The sequence below is a fragment of the Mustela erminea genome, chromosome 11 (genome assembly GCF_009829155.1).
Source record: "Mustela erminea isolate mMusErm1 chromosome 11, mMusErm1.Pri, whole genome shotgun sequence".
Taxonomy (NCBI): Eukaryota; Metazoa; Chordata; class Mammalia; order Carnivora; family Mustelidae; genus Mustela; species Mustela erminea.
The window spans coordinates 91,232,172-91,251,050 of NC_045624.1; the positions used below are offsets into that span (position 1 = coordinate 91,232,172).

General features: G+C 41.0%; 1 pseudogene; it reads right to left on the minus strand.

Annotated features, from left to right (window-relative positions):
• Positions 1 to 1,633: 1,633 nt before the first annotated feature.
• On the minus strand, positions 1,634 to 17,429 carry LOC116568786 (annotated as a pseudogene).
• Between the last annotated feature and the right edge of the window lie 1,450 nt (positions 17,430 to 18,879).

An 18,879-nucleotide genomic window follows, 5' to 3' on the forward strand; every position in this document is an offset into this window, starting at 1 on the left:
TGTGGGTGTATTATCTATTATTTCTAAAGTAGATCTGCCAATGGTAGATGCTAATACTGTTGAGGACTTGCATGTATCCAGTATAATTAACTCACCTCATTCATACAACTCTAGGAAACAGGGCACACCCTATTTTCATTTTATGAATGAGAAAGTAACAGCACAGAGAGTTCAAATAACTGTAGACCCAAGATTTAAACCCAGGCATGTGGAATTCAGAGTCTAAGCACTTAACCCTTCCCCAACCCTACCTTTCCAGTGTTAGTGCCGCTCTCATTGGGTTCTTGTGAGATCAGGAACATGGTGCCTGTGACACACTGGGACAGATCTGAGCACACCCACCAGTCATGTAACAGGTTATACTGTCACCACCGGATCATCTTCAACCAAACAAATGAATTTGCTTATATTTGAAGGAGAAACACCTGGGCACCTTCACTTGCTGTGGCTCCCTTGGGGTCAGTGCCCCAAAGAAGACATCATAGGGACTATCTCAGGGAATGACTTAGAAATGTAGAATTGACCAACATTACAACCAGTGCTGACTTTGAAGGCTCAGTTGTTGGGCTGTCCCTCACCTTGGACTCTCAGTTAGATTGCACCAAATGAAAGAACATGTAGGCAAAAATAGACTTTTGATTGTTTTTTATTATGCGTATTATGAAAAACAGTACAAAATTCAGGTATCAAAGATTGCAGCTTCTGGATGTGTAGAATAAAAAGCTAGTTGGCTGTGGTTTAACTGTCCTTATTTCATCTTACAACACCCGAGCCAATGCTTACAGAGTGCCATCCAGTAGGGGCCGGTTTGACTTCAAGTATGTACCACAAGTCAACCACATTTGACAGAGCACGTAGACAAAAACAAAACAAAACAAAACAAAACCCTGGGAAAAGAAAACACCATCACCACACCAGGGCCCTCCTTCCACCCACACTGTTTCCTGAACCACCACCCTTCCCTCTCTGCATCTCCCAGTCCAGGGCAGCCCAGGTCCAGCTGGGGAAGGAATATTTGTAGAAATATACACATACATGTAAATGAGTGTCCAACTTGTAGTATGTGTATGTGTGCCTGTGCGTTTCTATTATTTCCAACTTAGAGTTGCCAACAGTAGATGCAAATGCTGTTGAGGACCTGCATGTACCCAACAAAATTATCTCATCTCAGCTACACAACGACAGAAGACTAATCACTCTAACTCTAAAGACTAATCACTCTAACTCTATCTGACAAATGAGAACAAGAGCACCAAGATTCAGATCCAGGCACTTGGGATGCAGAGTCAAGCACTTATCCTTGGGACAGGTCTAAGCACACCCACCAGTCATGCGACAGGTTATACTGTTGCCAATAGAGTATCTTCAACCAAATGATCTGAATCTACTGACTTTTGAAGGAGAAATAAGCTGGGCACTTCACTGGCTGTGGTTTCCCCTGGGGCAAGTGCCCCAAAGATGGCATCATAAGGACTATCTCAGGGTAAGAATTAGAAATGTGGAATTGACGATTATTACAACCAATGTTGAACTGGATGGCTCAGTTGTCATACTGTTCCTTACCTTAGACTCTGAGTTAAATTGCACCAAATGAAAGAACACAAAAGCAAAGTAGATTTTTTTTAATTGCTTTTATTGTGCCCATTATGAAAAGCAGTACAAGTTCCAGGTAGTGAGGATGGTGGTTTCAAAGTATGTAAGATAAAAAGCTTCCAGGTAATCATCTTGTTAAAAAGTCCAAGAGACTGCATGCTGGCTGTACTCAGAAGCATGGGGACTGGGTGGCTGAGGAGCTGGTGGACATTAAGGAGACAGCAGTGCTGAAACCCCATGGCCCCGCCCCTGAGTCATGGCAGAATTTGTTCTAGCTGCAAAGTGAAAGCTTCTGTTTGCCCAGTGGTGCATAAATCAGTTCTGCAATAATGACGCAGTAGAAAAAGACACATGAGAATGGAAATAACCCAATCTCAGAAAGAAAACCCCACTTGATCCTTAGCAGAGACTTTTAGGGACAATAGCCAATGGGAAAAAGTGGAACCTTGTGCCACCATGTGTTAGGAACTCTTCCCATTGCTCTAGAGTGCTGGTCCCCCAAGCAGAGAGACAATGATGATGGAGTAGACCAGGCTTTTCAGGAAGAGGAGGAGGTAGGTGTAGTAGGCAGATGTGTTCATGAGCTGCAGCTGCAGGGTGTCTAAAAGAAGCATTTTATTAATTTCACGTGTTGTTTTGAAAGGCTAGGATTTATTAATGGGTGAGGGGTGATGGTATACATTTCTGCTGACTTAGGTTCAAGTGACACACTCACACCAGCACAAACAGATAGTAAACATCTACATCACCACCACCACCACCACCACCAAAACAACTCAGAACCTAGTTTGTAGGTTACGTCAGTCACACATCTGTGAAATTCACCTCGAATTTTCCAAAGTATTAAAAAGTAAGGTTGTGTTTATAAAGAATGAATCCAATGGGAAAAAGGCATTGATGAGAAATATATTTTAGCATTTCTTCCTCCCTACCATGTCTCTAAGTAAAATAAGAGGAAATATCCATTAAGTACAAACTAAATGTCACTTATTTTGAGAACTTTGCATGCAAAGCCTGAATCTTATTTAATTTTTATAACCTATGAGATCATTATCTTCATTCCTATTTTACAAATAAACAAAGAACACAGAGAAAATCTATTTGTCTAATTTCATCCAAGTAGTAAGTACGAGAATCCAGATTTCAATCCCAGCAACATGGCATTTAAGAACACTTTCTAGGCTGCTCATGTATAAAGTGGGAATAAAATCTTTCACAGTGAGTACTAAAAGAACTAAACAAGATATATTCACAGTCCAACACAACACCTCTGTTTGAGAAGCTCTCAGTGTCAGTTCATGTTATTAACCACCAGCAAGAACAGAGGCTTAAAAATATAAAAGCAAAATGATAGCATGTCCTTAGTCAGTAAAAACAAAGGCCACAGAAGTAAGTGAAGTCTGTTGTGGAAGGAATTCAGAGCACATCACTGCATCCCTAATTTATAGTCTTTTCACACCCAAAACACCATTTACTGTGTGAAGAACACTCCTGAGAAATGATGAACTGACATAAAATATCACTCAGCTTTATTGCAAGATCCAGCCATTCTGAGGCTTCTCCCTGAAGTCAGGGAAATTCAACAGTTACATTGATCAGGAGGAAAAAATGCTACAGCATAAAATAAAGGCAAACATAGAGCAAAACTTACCATTTTTATCATTCAGAGACGCTTTTGTGGAGTTAATAGCAGTAAGCTCTAAAGAAATGAGAGCAAGTGTTATTTATTTTTTCACATCCCTTTTTTGATGTTTCTATATTGTGGATAGAGGATAGATAGATGATAGATAGGAGGACAGAACTGATCAACAAAGAGAAGAGAGACATTACAAATATGAGCTCCACAATTCCAGAAACAGTTGGTCTGATTTTACGTAATTCAGTAGATCAATTAATATACTGTATTTCTGCATCTAAAGATGTTGCAAATCATGAATGATGCATTTTTTCTTTTTTTCCTTACAACTGGAAGGTAACGTTTAAGACTATCATGTTTCCTTCTGTGCTTGTAGCTCCTAGCACAGTTTTTCTGTTGCAAAGAAGATGTTCTTTTTATTTATTTATTTTTAAAGATTTTATTTATTTGTCAGAGAGAAAGCCCAAGCTTCTAAGAACCAGCACTAGAAATCTTCTGTAGAATTGCATTAACAGAAATGTCTTCATTAGTTTTGTTGCTATGAGAAGACCTTGGGAGATATTCCTTTAAGAGATAGGTGCCACGTAAAACACATCATAAACAAGAACTTTTCTCTTACCATAATAATCACCATGGAACTTACTCTATTTTTTACTTTTCTTTGATCACTAGAAAAACCAAAACCTAACAGGATAGTTCAGCCCAATTGTTGAATTAAATTTATGCATTGTTCACTTGCTTCCTCTCTGTTAGTTGCAGAAGTTAAAAATTAGGGCTGTCTGTATAATCTTATTTTAGTTAATTTTAGGAAAGGATACAAGTAAATATAATAAATATACAAATAAATTCATCCATGTTATGTTTTCAACAGCAAGCATTTTCTGACATAATCTCATTTGCTCTTCCTCACAATTCAGGTGGAAGCAAAGGTAAATGTTTAATCCAAATTTGATCATTGGACAAACTAAGAATTTGTGAAATAAGAAAAATGCAACCCAGGAAATTTTAAAAATCTAATTGCCTATATTTATCAGCCTGTTCATGAATTGGGCAACATTCTATCTATCAAACAGAGGAGAACCCCAAAGGGTAGAGGAAAGAGGTTTTTCAAGATAGACAGGGAGTGAAAAAGAAATTATTAGCAAGAGTCCATACTTTCCGGCAAGGTCATGCTCCTAAGGTAATGGCCCTCCATTTTGTCAGCAAAATTCCTAGTGCTGGTCAGGAAATTCCCATGTCTACTGGTTACGGGTTACACTTCTGGGTGTTAAAACTGCAGTTGGGTAGGTATGAAAACTTGGTGTACTGATTTGTGGCCTTCAGCTAAAGGAGTGCATTTTGAGCCTGTGGTTGTTCTTTTTAACAGTCTTTTTAGCAGATCCTTTTGATCAGACTCTCAGTTTAACTGAGAGATGGGTTCTAGATTGAAAGCATTAACACCACGCTCCAGAACTGCTCTGAAGTTCTCAGTATTTGTTGTTCTTCTGGGTGATATTAACAATTCTTGACTTTTTCACTTAACCCTTGTGGTATTCACAGGTTACCACTTCAGGTTTACAATTTTTGAGTTGGCCATTCTCTTCATTCTTTTGTGATGTTACAGTCTTAGAAAAATAATTTGCTTGGAGATTACTGGCTTTGAATTTGCATGTCAAGCTTTTGAGACAATGTAACACACCAGGCAGATTTTTAATAATGTCTATAAACAGGATAACTCCCCATGTTTGAAGAGCTATTTGATGCCATGGTGCCCAAGACTCAAAGCAATTAAAATCAAGAAAGTAAGAAAGACACTGCTGAAGGAGTCACTCTGTTAAGCCACATGGTTTGCACAATAATCTGTTGCTCAGTATTAATGTCCCCAATAGTGTTCATCTGTTCATCTGGTTATAGCACCCGGTATTGCCTACAGCACAGATCCAGCCTTGATCAGCCATAAGCAAAGGCTATCTCACTTTGAAAAGCTGTTTTGGCCAGAGTCTAAGGATTTTTGTTGGGTAGCCATCACTTTAGCAAGGGATTCCAAAACAATTTCAAGAATGGAGGGAAAAATCTTGATCATACCTCATTTACAGTTATCCCTCACCAGAGAATTAGGGCCAGTCACAAGAGTAAATACTGGAGGTTTCTTGGTAGTTCCTACTAAATCTGGATATAACTTTAGGGGAGTCAGACAATGGGATGTCTTATTTACCCTGAGAAAATTTAGGACCAAGGTTAAATTATTAACCTTGCTCTTAATTCCAGAGGTTAAGCCCCTTGGCAATGATGTGGGAGAGACAGGCCATTACCAGAGTAAAGGAAAAGAGAAGAGGGAGAAATGATTTCACATTTAGTTAAATATGGATTCTTAAATCCTTGTTTTGGTGAAAGCAGTCTATTTCGATGTCAGCTACTTCTCTTTCCCTCAATTTGATTCAGAAACTCCAGGGTCTGGGCAGGACCAGGTGTCAGGTGGAGATTTCCATAGCTGTGTGATGTGCAACTGAAGTTCAATACCTTTATTTTTACAGCAGGAGCACTAGGTAAGTTCCCTCTTCTACTGGGGTTTGGGGGCTATCTTCTTTTAATGTTGTGTCTAAAATACCTAAATATTTGTGACTGAGAGGATCCTGGGGTCATTTGGGCACCATCCTCCGAAGGTAGATATGGGGGTGTCTGTAATGCCATGAATTTGGTAGTCTTCTGTTTATGGCTGCCATCTTTTCAGAGTGGAAAATCAATTCAGGCTACAATGAGTGCTCAAAGGAGCAAAGAGTGGAACAGTCTTATCGTCTTTGGTTTTAGGTACCTCTTCCATTATTAACTTTTTATTAGTCTTTTGCAATGAGTCTTTAAATGAAAGGACCTTGGAATGTTTAACCCTAAAGGCTTCTGTTTAATTGAGAAACCCTTTCTTTTAAGGGCACTTCTTAATGATCTTATCGAGTAGGAGAGTTCCCCCATATGGCCATTGTATTTTTAGGTGGTCATTGCCCTGAGGCCTGGCAGTAATTTTGTAGAACATTAGCCTCAAATGGAGTTAACCCACACCCCAGTACAGCCATATCTGGCCACAAGTGAGTTAGACCCCACATTTCTCTCTGGCATTATTTTGAGGCCTTCAACCTGATGGTTACCAAGCCAGTTCCCAAGGACACACAACAGACTTGATTTTGTAATTTTACAAGGTATATGTAATCTGGGAATATAGGTCTTAGGTAAAAAATACACATGTATGTCAGAAAATTGTGTGCTTGACTGTTTAGAATGTAAGGATCCCATTAGCTAAAACATGGGCTTCTCAGAACCAAACACCTAAAAGTGATGTGTCCTGGAATTGGGGATTGTGTGTGTTTTACATGGTAGCTCCTTGCACAGAAGTTTTCTTGAGGTTGATGGGTGACCTGGTGCTGATACAACCTATTTTGTGACTAACTCATACTGTCAAGGAAGTGCTCTTGAGGTAGCAAATGCTCTCACAGCCTCCAAATGCTTGATTCCTGCCTGCATTTTTTGTGGCTTTTTCCACCTTTCCCTGTTACCAGTAGCTTTGTCTACACAAATGAAGACAGACAATTATGTGCACATAATGTATGGGAGGTAAAAGATGTTACTGCGTTTTGGCCACAAGAAGACTCTATGCATCACCAACAATTCTCCAAGGAACTTGATGAAGTTTCCACCTGGGGCATTTGATCTAGATCATTAGGGGCTTGACTCCTGGCAGGCCCTCTTGTCCCTTCAGTTGTCTCTGTGTGACTAATGCCAGATCAGTGGGGCTCCAAATCTTCTAGCTCAACTTAACAGTGGCATACCACTCTGCCAGTCCAGGCTGACCTGCCCTGTTAGATTAGGAGTTCAAACACAAAGAGAGCAGAGCTTAGAACCAAAGAACTCACCCACAGCCCTTGGAATAAGTGAGAATGCTGAACTCAAAGGGCTCACAGTTAACACCTCTTTGTTTTTCTTTGTCTCTGAATGTCCCTGGGAGTCTACTTCGTATTCCAGTGTTGGCAGCAAATCTGTTAAAGAATAGAAATTCAGCCAAGTAAATGTTAAAGATCTCTAATGGTGCTATTAATCAATTAAGGAATAACACAGCAACCCATTATCAAATAGAGGGGAGCTCCAAAAGACTACAGGAAAGGAAAAGGTTTTAACAGTAAGGAGGGGAAAAAAGGAAATTCTTATAAAAAAAATCCATTGTTTTAGGCAGTCACCCTCCCAAGGGGAAAGAGTGGGTCAATCAAGAAACTTTCTGGGGCTGAACAGGAAATTTCCATATTGACTGGTTGAAGGTTATTCTTTTGGAGGGTTTAGATTGCACTTGGATTAAGTATTAAGTCTTGCTTTACTAACTTGAGGCCATAAACTAAGGGTTGCTATTTTGGGTCTTTCAACACTCCACGAAGACAAAGTCTTACTTCAGAAATTCAAGCTTGTATATAGCAAAGCTCTTCACAGTTCTTGTTATGTACTCTTTCCCCATTGCTTAAAAAGTAGCCTATGAACCACAGGGAAAATTACAAACTGATTCTTTCTTATGGGCTCTCTGTGGCCTTGGTCTGTGATGTTAATGTCAGGACTTGACTTGACTTCTGAGTCTAGTGAGTTACTGAATCACAATGGGATCTGGGCACATTCTGCTGTTTGCCCACACTGTCTAAGTATGACCAGTGTCTACACCAATGGGGCTCTTTTGGGATACCGTGTCTGAATCATAAGTGACCCTGAGTGATTAGGAAAAGAAGTATCTATTGTAGAAGTATCTATTGTACTATCTATTGTAGCCATCCTCCTTGGGACAGTAGTTCATCCTGCATCTCTTTCAGGCCTGGCACACACTAGGACTGCAATAGATGTTTGCTGAGTCACTTTAACTCATGGTAAGAAATACATTCATTGTGCAGAATGGAAGAATGTACACATTAACCTCATCCATCTCTACTTACTAAATTTTATCTTATGGTGGTATATAAAATACAATTCTGAAAAACCTAATATCATACTATTATCTACCTTAGCAGCCAAATTATTATTTTTTTGTTGTTGTTGAGCCACAATCTGGTTCCTTTAAATGGACAGCATTTTGACCCCTATAACTCTTGTTTATGGGTTATACTTTGAGTAGAGAAAGAATGAAGTGAGAAGGACTTTGCTGAGTAGAACATTCTTGAAAGCTGTATAGTTGTTCTTATTTCCTGATCAAGTAAAGTCATCAAAAGCGAACTCCCTGAACATTTCTTTTGTGTGAGGTTGCTAGGTGTTTCCCTGTGTATTATTTCATTTAATCCATGAAATGACTATAAAGAATATCACTGTGACATTAATATTTTAGATGATAAACCTGAGGTGAGAAAGGTTAAATGAATTATTCTTTTTGTTCTTCTCTGTATGTTCCAAAGCCCATACTGTTTTTTTATTTTTATTACTTTTTAGGATTTTATTTATTTATTTGTCAGAGAGAGAGAGGGAGCACAAACAGGAGGGCGGCCGGCAGAAGGAGAAGCAGGTTCCCTGTTAAGCAAGAAGTCTGGACTCAATCCCAGAACCCTGGGCTCATGACCTGAACTGAAGGCAGATGTTTAACCAACTGACCCACCCAGGTGTCCACAAGCCCATGGTATTTTTTTTTTTAATTAAAAAAAAAAATATATATATATATTTATTTATTTATTTATTTTGAGAGAGAGAAAGAGAGCTCGCACTTGGAAGACAGGGCAGAGGGACAGAAACTCAAGCAGACTAAGTGCTGAGAATGGAGCCCCAAACTGCGTTCCATTTCACAACCCTGAGATGACCTGAGCTGAATGAAGAATCAGATACTCAACCAATTGAGCCACCCAGGCACTGACACAGCCTATACCATTTGACTTCGATGAGTAAAGAGCAACGTATTTATGCTACCATTAAAGGCAACAGCATTAAAGAAAAAAATTTCTAATTGCTTGTTTTCATTAATACTTGACAGAAAAGGTTGAGTTTTCCCTTTGAAACAAAGGGTTCTGGGAGGTTGTGTTTATGTTTACATGTACCTACCTTTCTTTATTGAAGGAAAAAATATCTCTTGATCAACATTTCCCTTCTCCTGCTCATGGTTGATGATACATTTGTGTCTTGATCCATTGATGCTCCAGTCACGGTCAGCCAGCTGAATTTCCTATATGTGTTCTTAGTCTTCATGGTGTCTCCCTGCTGGGATTTCAGAATTGTTTTGTCATCCTTTTCTTGCCAATCTATCTTGAAAACATCAGGGAAAAAATCCTCAAGAAGACAAAGATATGTTCCAGCCTTACAGAGTTTTATTTCAGCAATTGAAGGAAAGAAAATTGTAGGCTTGGGGGTAATGTCTTCATCAGGACTTTTATCTGTGGGAGAAAATGGAATAACAAAACATTATTAGAGAAACACAAATATATTGTGTGGTTTGAGACCACCCAGCATAGAGTAAACAGAAGGAAAGATTTCCATAGAATTATTGCCTACTATGGCCTTTCATTCACAGTGAATTATGAGGTGCTTATCTTCTTAATTTCCATGCGAAAAGAGGTTATAGAGGTTATGTAACTTGCCCAAAGTCACAGCTCTTAAGTGAAAAGGCCTGGATCAAAACATGGCATATTTTTACACAATACAGTCACTTGTTTGAATGGGAATCTATCAAGTTAAACTTTTAGTTACAAATATGGATCCCATGACCACCTCTGAGTACTGGAATTCTATTCTTCTTGATTTCTGATTTTTTAAAAAGATTTTTATTTATTTATTTGACAGAGAGAGAGATCACAAGTAGGCAGAGAGGCAAGCAGAGACAGAGGGGAAAGCAGACTCCCTGTTGAGCAGAGACCCTGATGTGGGGCTCCATCCTGAGCTAGCACTGGAGCACTTCTCTCACAGGTCTCATCAGATAATGGAAATGCCCTAAGGTGACATGATAAGTGGGTAGTCTTTAACAAGCTAGTTCTCCTTTCCTCGTATGTCAGAGTGACCTCATTAGGTTGCATGCGGAGTGAACAGGGAATGTAAGCAAAGCTTGTTGCCTGTCCCAGATGCATAGAAAAAGCTCAAGAAATGTTGGGGATTGGTGTTTCATCTTAAAACTGGACTGGTTGCAGTAGATGATTTCTGGGGTCCTCTTATAGGGATTATAGTTATAGGGAATATTACAGCCATGGAAAATCAGGGGGGGGTATAGATAGAGAGAGAGAGAAAGCATATTTTAAGCTCTAAAGAGTAAGGGGCCATGAGGAAACTTTCAGCAAGGTTGCAGAACTCAAGAGTATCTCTCACATTGGCTAGGAAGCAAGGAGTATAAGTTGTTCTTGAAGAACAGATTCAGATAACAGTTCTGGACCTCAGAACTTAGTAAAAATTCTTCTCAAACTGGTAAATAGTTGCTTGTCTTTCATGAGAGAGTATTTTTTTAAAGGTTATAAAAAAGTTATAACAAACTTTTTTTTTAAGGTTATAACAACATATATATATATATATATATATATATATATATATATGGAGACAGGTTATTATTAAGTAATAACTTAATTGAGTGTCAAGCATTGTGCATATTGATTCCTTCCCTGCAAGCATAAAACATGGGTTATTCATCCCATTCTGCAGATGAGACAGAGGCTAGGGATGTTGAGTAACTTACTTGAGATTGTCCAGCTAAGAGCACACCAAGAGCATTAAGTCCGCCAGGTTTTCGAAGACTGGGCCTACGTAACCTACATTGTGATTCAGGAATTAATTTTGTCTTCATTGAGATGTTGCTTTGAATAAAAATTGTAATCTTGGTTTCAATAATGAGCTTCCTGCTTGAAATCTGTATTTTGCTTATTCCTTACACTGACTTCTTCCTCCCTCTGCTGGTCATTGCAGGTATGACATATATCTTACAGTTACATCTCTCTGTATGGGAGCCCAGGTAAACAAAGTTTGTAACAGCAAGGATTAGCTTAGTGAGTGGAGAAGCCCAGAAATGCTAGACAGGAAACCAGTTTTTCCGGTTGTATACTCAGTGTGCTTGTTAGTTTTAGGTCAGTGGCTCATCCTTGCAGGGATCCAATTTCCCCAGCCTCAAATGAGAGGATTGACTGATATGCTTAGTGTCGTATGTACCTGTGAAAACTATAGGGATTTGCTTGTGAGTGTGCATATTTTTATGTTTATATAAATGGCACAGCATTCCTATCAATCCATGTCTGTCCATCTGTCTGTCCCCCAATTCACTGGTCCTCGGTGCTGCTCCTGGTACCACTGGCTGCACCACTGGATTCATCCACTGACAGGGACAGACACTCGTGTTGCTGCCCAAACTGGCTGTCACCAGCAAGGCTGTCCCTGACAGCTCAGGGACTCTGCATCCTGGGAATAAGCATTTCCCCAGGAATCTGATCCCAGGGTGGCTGGTCCCAGTAAATACACAGACACGTTCTCCATAAACATTGCCCGTGCTCTTAATCTGACAGTGAAGTTTTTACAGACCTGATGGCTCCCACGGAGCATCCCATTGTTTGAGGACGTAATGGGCTCCTGTCTGAGATGAGGAAACTGAGGGTCTCTGTTTGTACCTGGTGTCCATGAAGTGTCTCCCTCTGAGACGAGCTTCTCCATGTGCTTCAGGTGCAGCAAAGTAAAGGCTAGCTCACAGAGGCTACAGTGCACAGCAGAGCCATGCTACCTACACTATGGCCGGGCCCCCTGTATCCTGCCTGTGAGCCCTGGAGTCAGTGCTCCTGCTGCTGTTTCTTGACTTCTCATCTGCAGAAAGGAAAATCAGTAGCTACCTCATAGTTTCACAAAGATTAAATAATGTAATACATGCAGAATGCTTAGGAGTGTGTTGGACAAATGAAGATCATTAGTTATTACATTTACTATTAACAGTAATTGATTAATATTGTATATGAATAAAATAAATAATGACATTAACATTTAATTATTAAAATTAAGATTATACTAAATCATTTTTAATTAGTTGTGACTTGAAAGAGTTTAGTTTCTTAGATATCTTTTCTGAGTTTTAGTTGTTACAACTATCCTCAGCTTATTATCCAAACTTTGTCTAAAGAACTTTCATTAAATAGAGATCTCAATATTATTGTCACAAAGTCTTGTGGACAACATACTTTGCATACTATGGAGTCCTGTTTAAGAAAATGTGTCCCTCTCCAGCACCATGAAAGCATTCTATCATTTCTTGTCATATTCATATTCAGATTTGGGTCCACGTTGATCCTGGTGTTAGCGTGTCTGGACTCCTGTGAACTCATCATCACTCAGTCTCTCCTTTATTTGCTCCTTGAACTTGTACATAGGATCCCTGCAGCAGATTCAGAACAAAGAACAGGTCAGTAGAGACTTTATCAGTTACTGGGTAAATGAAGAAGTGAGTTGTATTGATTTCATGTGGAATTCAGTAAGAAACTGAGTGGGCACTGGCAGAGAAGTGAGCTGGTGAAGAACTCTGATGATATTCATTCCTGAGGAGCTTACATTGAGTACAGAGTTATAGAGGGAAAAGGGGGGCATCACGTTACCTGATTTCAAGCTTTATTACAAAGCTGTGGTCACCAAGACAGCATGGTACTGGCATAAAAACAGACACATAGACCAGTGGAACAGAGTAGAGATCCCAGATATGGACCCTTAACTCTATGGTCAATTAATCTTCGACAAAACAGGAAAAAATATACAGTGGAAAAAAGACAGTCTCTTCAATAAATGGTGCTGGGAAAACTGGACAGCTCTATGTAGAAGAATGAAACTCGACCATTCTCTTACACCGTACACAAAGATAAACTCAAAATGGATAAAAGACCTCAACGTGAGACAGGAATCCATCAGAATCCTAGAGGAGAACATAGGCAGTAATCTCTTCGATATCAGCCATAGCAACTTCTTTCAAGATATGTCTCCAAAGGCAAAGGAAACAAAAGCGAAAATAAACTTTTGGGACTTCATCAAAATCAAAAGCTTCTGCACAGCAAAGGAAACAGTCAAAAAAACAAAGAGGCAACCCACGGAATGGGAGAAGATATTTGCAAATGACAGTACAGACAAAAGGTTGATATCCAGGATCTATAATGAATTCCTCAAACTCAACACACACAAAACAGGCAATCATATTAAAAAAATGGGCAGGAGATATGAACAGACACTTCTCCAATGAAGACATACAAATGGCTATCAGACACATGAAAAAATGTTCATCATCACTAGCCCTCAGGGAGATTCCAATTAAAACCACATTGAGATATCACCTTACACCAGTTAGAATGGCCAAAATTAACAAGACAGGAAACAACATGTGTTGGAGGGGATGTGGAGAAAGGGGAACCCTCTTATACTGTTGGTGGGAATGCAGGTTGGTGCAGCCTCTTTGGAGAACAGTGTGGAGATTCCTCAAGAAATTAAAAATAGAACTTCCCTATGACCCTGCAATTGCACTCTTGGGTATTTACCCCAAAGATACAGATGTAGTGAAAAGAAGGGCCATCTGTACCCCAATGTTTATAGCAGCAATGGCCACGGTCGCCAAACTGTGGAAAGAACCAAGATGCCCTTCAACGGACGAATGGATAAGGAAGACGTGACCCATATACACTATGGAGCATTATACCTCCATCATAAAGGATGAATACCCAACTTTTGTATCAACATGGACGGGACTGGAAGAGATTATGCTGAGTGAAATAAGTCAAGCAGAGAGAGTCAATTATCATATGGTTTTACTTATTTGTGGAGCATAAGAAATAGCATAGAGGTCATGGGGAGTTAGAGAGGAGAAGGGAGTTGGGGGAAATTGGAAGGGGAAGTGAATCATGAGAGACTATGGACTCTGAAAAACAATTTGAGGGGTTTGAAGTGGCGGAGGGGTGGGAGGTTGGGGTACCAGGTGGTGAGTATTATAGAGGGCATGGATTGCATGGAGCACTGGGTGTGGTGAAAAAATAATGAATACTGTTATGCTGAAAAGAAATAAATTTAAAAAAAAGAATATTCTTGCATAGATATTGAGCCTGTGATTGATCTTTTCTATTCCATATGATCTAATAATGTTATATGTCTGTAAATATAAAATATCAGAAAAAATAATGGCCAAAAATGTGGCTTGTATGAAAAGAAACTCCTGGTTATTAAGGTTGTCAGAATTTTAGTGATACATGGATGTTAGTAGTATATTTCTCTTAGTGTCAGGCTATAAACCTAATGAGTATCAGAATGTAAAATGCCTCCTTTTCTAGGAACCTCACTGTTTGCAGAGAGACTGTGTATGTGTGTGTGTGTCTGTGTGTGTGTGATGATTTAATAACAAATACTGACTCTCCCGCTGTTTTAATACTTACAGAGTTGCACACCCAATGTCCCCTGACTCCCCTTCTGTCAGTCAGGCTACTATTGGCATCACTCTGGGCAGCTGTCATGTTACTAGGAATCCTAGTTGGGGGATGGAGGGACGAGGTCATATAGGATGATCGGTGGGCTCCCCAACCACTGGGTGTGTCCCGCCTCTGCCTTTCAGTGTTCACTTCTGTGGGGAGACTTCTTTTGCATGGTGGACGTTGTGGGGGACAAAACTTAGTTTGCCAACACACCAACCTGCTAGACTCTGGGAGGAGGGAGACCATCAGAAGCCAGGGAAGGATGGGGCACCACAGAGAAGCCCACATTGGCCTGGTGCGTGTTCAAGGGCTGGAGACAGAGTGATGTGGGCAGGAGCCCAGCCTGGCAGAGCTTTTCCAGGCATTAGGAGCTTCTGGCTCAGACAGGTGTCTTTTGGGAACAGGTGCCTTCCCCAGGTCAAATGTCTAGCTCAAATGGTGCTGGATTATGTGTCTGTCAGCTGATGACAGCAGTGACCAGTACCTTTTACTCCCAAAGTGATCCTGTCACAGGTACAGCCTCCCACATGTTCTGTACCATCATCGTCTATAATGGTGAAGCCTCGTTTTGCAGTGTGAGCTCCTGGAGACTGCAATTCTCTCTCCTGGTCACGACTGTCCTTCCAGCTTTTTCCTCAGGGGCTTTCGGCTGGGAGTTCCCCATCATCCCATTCCCTTCTTGCCTGAATGCTCTTGTGGTTACTTGATTTCCAAATGTCACCTCAACAGGCAGAAGAAGAACCAGTTAGTGTCTCCCCAGGTTAGGCTCCTGAGACAGCTGGGACTGAGCTAGAAGGAAGACCCAGGAAGGGTTGATTTGAAGGGAGTTGCATTCAGGGGTGTAGGGATGTATGTGAGGTGGGTCTCGGGTCTCCATTCTTCAGTGAGCCCAGAAGAAATCCAGAGCAGCTGGAGGACAAGGTGGGGAGAGAACGTGGCTCCTCTCTCCAGCTGTCAGGCCAGTCTTCTCCAGAAGACAGTGTGAGCCCTGGGGGAAAGGACATTCTAATACCTGAAACAGCCAGTGCCTCTTTGTTCCTGGTGATCCCAGTCCCAGGACACTAAGCACTGTGAGCATCTGAATGGCCCTGCCCCTCAGGGAAAGAGAGATGGAAAGCAGTCAGGCTGAGCTGAGACAGCAGCTCTAAAAGTCAGCAACCCTCGAGTCTCCTGTGGTTTCAGAGGTGCTGTAAGCCTGTGCTTGAAAGGCCCACCTATAGCCCCTCAGACTTGTTGTGCCAGGGACAAAGCTTTCCACACCCTCTGTGTGTGCAGCATCATCAGTCTCATCTTCCAAAGCTAATTTTGGGTGAGCCCCTTCCCCCCTCTGCTTCTAAAGGTTGAACATTATCATTCCTCTAGCTTTCTTCTCTTTCAAGGTGTTTTGGGTGTTCATGTTAATTTTAGTGTATGCTTGATAACTTGCGCCCCAAATGCCTGCTCCACTGAATCTTTAATGAATTTGCTAAGAACTACCATCATGACAATATTGAGTCTTCTAACCTATAACATGGATCATCTCTGGATTTATTTAGATATTTTTAATTTTTCTTAATTTTATTAATTCATTTTATTCTTAATTTTTCTTAGATTCTTAAATTTTCTTATATTTCTTAATATTCTAATTCTTAAATTTTATTAATTTTTCTGCAATATTTTGTAATTTTCCACATACAATATTTGCTCTTCTTTTCTTTTCTTTTTTTTTTTTTTAAGATTTTATATATTTATTTGACAGACAGAAATCACAAGTAGGCAGAGAGGCAGATAGAGAGAGAGGGGGAAGCAGGCTCCCTACTGAGCAGAAAGCCCGATGCAGGACTTGATCCCAGGACCCTGAGATCATGACCTGAGCTGAAGGCAGAGGCTTGAAACCACTGAGCCACCCAGGCGCCCTGCTCTTCTTTTTTTAAATTAATTCCTAAATGTTTTATTTCTTTTGGTTCTATTGTAAGTGGAATTGTTTCTTAAATTTCATTTTCAAGTGGTCAAGCCAGTATGTAGAAATCCAACTGATATTTTGTACGTTGAATGTGTACTTTGTGACGATGCTGACCTTGTTCATAAGTTCTACTTTTGGTTTTGTGTGCGTGTAGATTCTATGGAATTACCTACAAACAAGACCATGTCATCTGTGGTTGAAGACGTTTTGGCATTTCCTTTTCCATCTGCTAGAGATCTTCGTATTTTTTCTAGTCGCACTATCTAGAATCTGTATTACCATGTTGAACAGAAGTGTCAAGAGCAAACATCCAGGTCTGGTTCCTGTTCTTTGGGGAAAAGCATCCAGTCCTTCAGCATTGAGTATGATGTCAGCTGTGGGTTTTCATAGATGTCCTTTATCAGGTAGAAGGTGTTCCTTTGTGTTGAGATTGTTTCTTCTGCCAATGGAACTATTCTCTTAAAGCACTCTAGTAAGTATTTCATTTCAGGTTACAACTTTTCTATTCTAGATTTTATTTCTTCTAAATACATGTTTGTGTTGTAACTTTGGTATACTTGTAACAATATGCATTTTTGGTTTTTTGTATTTATTTCATTTATTTGTTTATTTTTGGCTCCTGTCCACCACCAGCAGGTCCAGGAAGTCGCAGTCACCACGGTCCAGGTAGAGCAGCAGCGCGCACGTGGGGCTGGTGCACAGCCTGAAGCTGAGCTCTCCGCTGCTTGCCCAGTTTGACCAGCGCGCATAGGGAGCCCAGGGCCCAGGGCCGCCGCCCAACTGCAAGCCACCAGCGCCTGCCTCCAATGCCAACGCGCGTAGCAGCAATGGCGGTGATGGCAGCAATGAAGGCCACCACAGGCTCTGCGCCCAGATGCTGCTCAAGCTTCATAGTTAAGGGGGCAGGGGGCGGGCAGGGGGCGGGCAGGGGCCGGGCGTCACCCGCGTGTCCACCGCGCGGAGCAGGACTCCCTCACCGGCTCACAGTACCATGGGCCTGGCTGCGAGGCAAGACACAGAGGCCCAGGTACCGGATACCCAAGACTGAGGTAGCGGTGGCAAAGGCACCCCTCCTTCGCTGCGGGCTCCAAGGAAGGATGCTGGAGGGATGCCTTAGCAGCCACCAAGAACAAAGCTGTGATCCTCCTTAGTATTTTAAAGGTGTTTTTGAACATGAACTTGTTACAGCTACTTCGAAGTAACCGCACACCTCAAAGAGTTTGTATTGAGTGGTAGGGGTTATCACCCCCAAACAACAGTCACATTTTTGTGATTCTTTGACGGTCTTATTATTTTTTATTGAAAAATATTTTGTTGAAAATATATTGTGGCAACTTGAGATTGTGACTTTCTCCAGAAGGTTGCTTTCATTGCTGTCTGCATGCTGAGAAAGCTGCTTGGATTCATCTGTGATAGTCTGTCTCCTGCGGTATGTGACTGCTCATGCCTCTCCTGTTTTCTTTCCTAGTTATTTTAGTTTTCAGCCTAGCTTCCTGGCAATCACCCTGTGTCTACACAGCTTCATGGTTGCCAAGATTACTTAGGGATGTGTCCCAGCAACTTGATTAAGACTTAGCTTCTGCCATATGGTTTTGTTGTAGGTCTTGTGGAGCACATTCCTATTTTACACAATTAGCACATAGATTGTACATGCTAAAGTGTACGTCTTCTCAGCTTATACTTTTTCTGAGTCTTTTCATGGCTCCTCTGCATAAGACGGTCAGCTCACTGTCAACCAGCCATGTGTGGCTGGGTTGGGCTTTTTTGAGTCCCTGCTAAGCACGCACACAGCTTCAGCCGAGCACATGCTTGCTGCAGTCATGACCCCAGCCGCAGACCCGCAGAGCCCCTGGCCTTCCTGCTTGCACACCACACAGCTTGTCAGCTCCCCTTCTCATCGCTGCATCCCAGATTAACCAGCTCCTCACACTGTGTGACTTTGGATCCCATTCACAAGGCCTCTCCCATTTGGGAGGAAACTTCCGGCTCACGATGCTCAGTGTGGGAGCTGGGGAAGAACAGGAGCAACGCAGACGAGTGCACTGCTGTCGTTCCTGAATTCTGTAGGTTTTCAGCTATAAACCATTCTCAGACAATCGTGCAAATCAGACATTTCCCAACCACCGAAATAGTCACTTTTGTTGCTCTAGTCTGGTTTAATTTTTAGCATTCATGGGAAGATTTGTTGACCATAAAGAGGACCTTGCTAACATTCACTTTTAAATTATGTAAACTATACATATTACTATGTTTTAATCCAATCTTTGGCTTTATTTAGAACTTGGAAATAATCCCAAGACATGTCAGCCCCATGAGGCTCAAACGCCATTATCTTGACAGGT